Here is a 7480-nt window from a genome sequence, read left to right on the forward strand (position 1 = left end):
AAGAATGACACAAATGGAATAAACATATTTTTTGGGGGAAAAAACTCCCAAAACACCAGGAAGTGTTGGTAAGCATAGAGCATAACTGATGGGAATAGCAATGTGTGGAGTACAGGAAGTCATCCTGGCCCCAGTGTTCAGCCTGCCCTGCATCAATCAGTACGTTTTCCAGGGAGAATGGAGAACCTGGATTACGTGAGATGAATGCATTCAGTAGTTTCAGTTAAGAGACAGCCTGATGAAGAAAGAGCACAGCATATACCACATTCATTCCCACCTTTACTGTTGTTTATCACATATATTTCCTTTGACATAAGGACACCTTGTAACTTATTTTCCTATAGCCCATGATTCCTTGTCATGGCTGTAGTTTCCATTTATTCTATCCTCCTATCCCTCCACCCCACTTTAGATCTATGATATTAAATGAAAATTGGAATCAAATAAATTTTTATCATTTTTGTATGTATTAATAATTTTGAATATGATAGTTCACTGAATATGTTAATTTTATATTAAGCCAACACAAGCATCTTGTTTGGGTTGTCAGAACTTACTTTAAAAAAACTGTTCCTGGAATGTCTCTGTGTGTCTCATGGTTCTGTTCAGAATCAGCTAGGACCCCGTTTGACCAGGACATCTTATTGCCGTGTGGCTGACAGGGTCTTGGTGCTACAGCTGGGTGTCAGGCCTGTGCCTCTGAGGTGGGAGAGCCGAGTTCAGGACATTGGTCCACCAGAGACCTCCCGGCTCCATGTAATAGCAAACGGCGAAAGCTCTCCCAGGGATCTCCATCTCAACGCTAAGACCTAGCTCCACTCAATGACCAGCAAGCTACAGTGCTGGACACCCTATGCCAAACAACTAGCAAGACAGGAACACAGCCCTACCCATTAGCAGAGAGGCTGCCTAAAATTATACTAAGTTCACAGACACCCCAAAACACACCACCAGATGCAGTCCTTCCCAGCAGAAAGACAAGATCCAGGCTCATCCACCAGAGCACAGGCACTAGTCCCCTCCACCAGGAAGCCTACACAACACACTGAACCAACCTTAGCCACTGGGGGCAGACACCAAAAAAAACGGGAACTACGAATCTGCAGCCTGCGAAAAGGAGACCGCAAACACAGTAAGTTAAGCAAAATGAGAGGACAGAGAAACACACAGCAGATGAAGGAGCAACGTAAAAACCCACCAGACCAATCAAATGAAGAGGAAATAGGCAGTCTACCTGAAAATGGATTCAGAGTAATGATACTAAAGATGATCCAAAATCTTGGAAATAGAATGGAGAAAATACAAGAAACGTTTAACAAGGACCTAGAAGAACTAACGAGCAAACAAACAATGATGAACAACAAATTAATGATATTAAAAATTCTCTAGAAGGAATCAATAGCAGAATAACTGAGGCAGAAGAACAGATAAGTGACCTGGAAGATAAAACAGTAGAAATAACTACCGCAGAGCAGAATAAAGAAAAAAGAATGAAAAGAATTGAGGACAATCTGAGAGACCTCGGGGACAATGTTAAATGCACCAACATTCGACTTATAGGGGTCCCAGAAGAAGAAGAGAAAAAGAAAGGGACTGAGAAAATATTTGAAGAGATTATAGTTGAAAACTTCCCCAATATGGTAAAGGAAACAGTCGAGCCCAGGAAGCACAGAGTCCCATACAGGATAAATCCAAGGAGAAACATGCCAAGACACATATTAATCAAACTATCAAAAATTAAATACAAAGAAAAAATATTAAAAGCAGCAAGGGAAAAACAACACATAACATACAAGGGAATCCCCATAAGGCTAACAGCTGATCTTTCAGCAGAAACTCTGCAAGCCAGAAGGGAGTGGCAGGACATATTTAAAGTGATGAAAGGGAAAAAACCTACAACCAAGATTACCCAGCAAGGATCTCATTCAGATTCGACAGAGAAATTAAAACCTTAACAGACAAGCAAAAGCTAAGAGAATTCAGCACCACCAAACCAGCTTTACAACAAATGCTAAAGGAACGTCTCTAGGCAGGAAACACAAGAGAAGGAAAAGACCTACAATAACAAACCCAAAACAAGAAATTGGTAAGAGGAACATACATATCGATAATTACCTTAAATGTAAATGGATTAAATGCTCCCACCAAAAGACACAGACGGGCTGAATGGATACAAAAAAGAAGACCTGTATATATGCTGTCTACTAGAGACCCGCTTCAGACCTAGGGACACATACAGACTGAAAGTGAGGGGATGGAAAAAGATATTCCATGCAAATGGAAATCAAAAGAAAGCTGGAGTAGCAATTCTCATATCAGACAAAATACACTCTAAAATAAAGACTACTACAAGAGACAAGGAAGGACACTACATAATGATCAAGGGATCAATCCAAGAAGATATAACAGTTGTAAATATTTATGCTCCCAACATAGGAGCACCTCAATACATAAGGCAAATGCTAACAGCCATAAAAGGGGAAATCGACAGTTACACAATCATAGTAGGGGACTTTAACACCCCACTTTCATCAATGGACAGATCATCCAAAATGAAAACAAATAAGGAAACACAAGCTTTAAATGATACACTAAACAAGATGGACTTAATTGATATTTATAGGACATTCCATCCCCAAACAACAGAATACACTTTTTCTCAAGTGCTCATGGAACATTCTCCAGGATAGATCATAGCTTGCGTCACAAAGCAAGCCTTGGTAAATTTAAGAAAATTGAAATTGTATCAAGTATCTTTCCTGACCACAAGGCTATAAGAGTAGATATCAATTACAGGAAGAAATCTGTAAAAAATAGAAACACATGGAGGCTAAACAATATGTTACTAAATAACCAAGAGATCACTGAAGAAATCAAAGAGGAAATAAAAAAATACCTAGAAACAAATGACAAGGAAAACACAATGACCCAAACCCTATGGGATGCAGCAAAAGCGGTTCTAAGAGGGAAGTTTATAGCATCACAATCCTACCTCAAGAAACAAGAAACATCTCAAATAAACAAGCTAACCTTACACCTAAAGCAATTAGAGAAAGAAGAACAAAAAAACCCCAAAGTTAGCAGAAGGAAAAAAATCATAAAGATCACATCAGAAATAAATGAGAAAGAAATGAAGGAAACAATAGCAAATATCAATAAAACTAAAAGTTGGTTCTTTAAGAAGATAAACAAAATTGATAAACCATTAGCCAGACTCATCAAGAGAAAAAGGGAGAAGTCTCAAATCAATAGAATTAGAAATGTAAAAGGAGAAGTAACAACTGACACTGCAGAAATACAAAGGATCATGAGAGATTACTACAAGCAACTATATGCCAATAAAATGGACAACCTGGAAGAAATGGACCAATTCTTAGAAAAGCACAACCTTCCGAGACTGAACCAGGAAGAAATAGACAATATAAACAAACCAATCACAAGCACTGAAATTGAGACTGTGATTAAAAGTTTTCCAATGAACAAAAGCCCAGGACCAGATGGCTTCACAGAGGAAGTCTATCAAACATTTAGAGAAGAGCTAAGACCTATCCTTCTCAAACTCTTCCAAAATATAGCAGAAGAAGGAACACTCCCAAACTCATTCTAAGAGGCCACCATCACTCTGATACCAAAACCAGACAAAGATGTCACAAAAAAAGAAAACTACAGGCCAATATCACTGATGAACATGAATGCAAGAATCCTCAGCAAAGTACTAGCAAACAAAATCCAACAGCACATTAAAAGGATCATACACCATGATCAAGTGGGGTTTATCCCAGGAATGCAAGGATTCTTCAATATATGCAAATCAATCAATGTGATACACCATATTAACAAATTGAAGGATAAAAACCATATGATCATCTCAACAGATGTAGAAAAAGCTTTTGACAAAATTCAACACCCATTTATGATAAAAACTCTCCAGAAAGTAGGCGTAGAGGGAACCTACTTCAACATAATAAAGGCCATATGTGATAAACCCACAGCCAACATCGTTCTCAATGGTAAAAATATGAAACCATTTCCACTAAGATCAGGAAGAAGACAAAGTTGTCCACTCTCACCACTATTACTCAACATAGCTTTGGAAGTTTTAGCCACAGCAATCAGAGAAGAAAAAGAAATAAAAGGAATGCAAATTGGAAAAGAAGAAGTAAAGCTGTCACTGTTTGCAGATGACATGACACTATACATAGAGAATTCTAAAGATGTTACCAGAAAACTACTAGAGCTAATCAATGAATTTGGTGAAGTAGCAGGATACAAAATTAATGCACAGAAATCTCTTGCATTCCTATACAGTAATGATGAAAAACCTGAAAGACAAATTAAGGAAACACTCCCATTTATCATTGCAACAAAAAGAATAAAATACCTAGGAATAAACCTACCTAAGGAGACAAAAGACCTGTATGCAGAAAACTCTAAGACACTGATGAAAGAAATTAAAGACGATACAAACAGATGGAGAGATATACCATGTTCTTGGATTGGAAGAATCAATATTATGAAAATGACTATACTACCCAAAGCAATCTACAGATTCAATGCAATCCCTATCAAACTACCAATGGCATTTTTCACAGAACTAGAACAAAAAATTTCACAAATTGTATGGAAACACAAAAGACCCCGAATAGCCAAAGCAATCTTGAGAAACAAAAATGGGGCTGGAGGAATCAGGCTCGCTGACTTCAGACTATACTACATAGCTACAATAATCAAGACAGTATGGTACTGGCACAGAAACAGAAATATAGATCAGTGGAACAGGATAGAAAGCCCAGAGATAAACCCGTGCACATATGTTCACCTTATCTTTGATAAAGGAGGCAAGAATATACAATGGAGAAAAGACAGCCTCTTCAGTTAAGTGGTGCTGGGAAAACTGGACAGCTACGTGTTAAAGAATGAAATTAGAACACTCCCTAACACTATACACAAAAATAAACCCAAAATGGATTAAAGACCTAAATGTAAGGCCAGACACCATAAAACTCTTAGAGGAAAACATAGGCAGAACACTGTATGACATAAATCACAGCGAGATCCTTTTTGACCCACCTCCTAGAGAAATGGAAATAAAAACAAAAATAAACAAATGGGACCTAATGAAACTTAAAAGCTTTTGCACAGCAAAGGAAACCATAAACAAGACAAAAGGACAAACTTCAGAATGGGAGAAAATATTTGCAAATGAAGCAACTGACAAAGGATTAATCTCCAAAATTTACAAGCATCTCATGCAGCTGAATATCAAAAAAACAAACAACCCAATCCAAAAATGGGCAGAAGACCTAAATAGACATTTCTCCAAAGAAGATATACAGATTGCCAACAAACACATGAAAGAATCCTCAACATCACTAATCATTAGAGAAAGGCAAATCAAAACTACAATGAGTTATCACCTCACACCGGTCAGAACGGCCATTATCAAAAAAGCTAGAAACAATAAATGCTGGAGAGGGTGTGGAGAAAAGGGAACCCTCTTGCACTGTTGGTGGGAATGTAAATTGATACAGCCACTATGGAGAACAGTATGGAGATTCCTTAAAAAACTAAAAATAGAACTACCATATGACCCAGCAATCCCACTACTGGGCATATACCCTGAGAAAACCATAATTCAAAAAGAGTCATGTACCACAATGTTCATTGCAGCACTATTTACAATAGCCAGGACATGGAAGCAACCTAAGTGTCCATCAACAGATGAATGGATAAAGAAGATGTGGCACATATATACTATGGAATATTATTCAGCCATAAAAAGAAACAAAATTGAGTTATTTGTAGTGAGGTGGATGGACCTAGAGTCTGTCATACAGAGTGAAGTCAGAAAGAGAAAAATAAATACCGTATGCTAATGCATATATATGGAAACTAAAAAAAAAAAAAGTTTCTGCAGAACCTACAGGCAGGACAGGAATAAAGATGCAGATGTAGAGAATGGACTTGAGGACACAGGGAGGGGGAAGGGTAAGCTGGGATGAAGTGAGAGAGTGACATGGACATATATATGCTATCAAATGTAAAACAGCTAGTGGGAAGCAGCCACAGGGAGATCAGCTCGGAGCTTTGTGTCCACCTAGATGGGTGGGATAGGGAGGGTGGGAGGGAGACGCAAGAGGGAGGAGATATGGGGATATATGTATATGTAGAGGTGATTCACTTTGTTATAAAGCAGAAACTAACACACCATTGTAAAGCAATTATACACCAATAAAGATGTTAAAAAAAAACCACAAAACTGTGCCTACAGCTATCATAGCTATTAGATGTCTCTTTAAAATAGTATCTTGTCTTTGGGAAACACTGCTGTTTTTGTTTAAGTTTAGAAGGTAAGAGGTTCAAGGGAATCCACCTGAGCTTCGAATGCCCCATCTCTCTCTGTTTCAATATTTGCATGTTACACCAGACATGCCTTTTATAAACAATTCACACTTAGAACAGCAAGTTCTTAATCATAATGAATTCCACTTCGGCACTTCTTTTTGTAATTGGAATTAACATTCTCACATGAACTGGGAAATGTTAAATGGTTATCAGCATCCCTGGTGTTTTGCTGCTTCTCATGATGCTTTCAATGATTTCATCATAAGCTACCTAAAATATCACAATTTGTACTCGTATGCATGATATGCTTCTGAGTGTCCTGTTAAGTCTATATTCTTTATGCCGGCAGAACTTAGTCTAAGCAGTACCTGATTCAAAGTTGAAGTAAATATCAGCAGATAAATGAGATAAATGTTGCGGTGAGCAGGAACGTAATGTTTTTAGTGTCTGGAGATATTACAGCAAGCACACTGAATCACTGTAACAAGTATTATGTACTTTGTTTTTCATCCGTGGCATTTGTGGCTGGCCATTATGTCATTAGCTTTCTTCCTCTTCTGATTTAATCTCCTTTTATAACCCGTGTTCCTTTAGTAGAGATTGTCTCAATTGGCTCCATTTCTAGGTGGGACCTCAGCTCATTTTTGAAAACCTACATTTCCATTTTAGTGCTTACACCTTATTTATTTATTAGGTCACCCTGGGCTTTTGTTTTGTTTTAAGCTAAGTTAGAAATAGTGGCGTTAAAAGATCAAAACATCCTTGGCATGGGGGGGGGGGCGGGGTCCCTTAACAGGATATGAATGTACTTTATATCAGACTCTGAAGTGTTAAAAAGGACATTGGTTGCAACTTCTAAATTTGATGTCAGTATTAGTCAGTTAAATTTTCTGTAGCCTCTTGTTTGTCAATATGAGACCTGAATTTGAAATCCAGTTCTGTCACTGGCTTAACTGAATCAGCTGGGGCCAGTCATTCAATTCTCAGTCTTGCTTTTCTATTTGTAAAAGAAGGATAATGATATCTACCCCTGCGACCTCACAGGAATCTGTAAGTCAAACAGGATGATGCACACAAAGGGGTTTTTAAACACCAAGTTTGGGAAAACAGGGAGCAATGTGTAGAATTTTTTCAT

Source organism: Balaenoptera musculus, chromosome 3, assembly GCF_009873245.2.
Source record: "Balaenoptera musculus isolate JJ_BM4_2016_0621 chromosome 3, mBalMus1.pri.v3, whole genome shotgun sequence".
Classification (NCBI taxonomy): domain Eukaryota; kingdom Metazoa; phylum Chordata; class Mammalia; order Artiodactyla; family Balaenopteridae; genus Balaenoptera; species Balaenoptera musculus.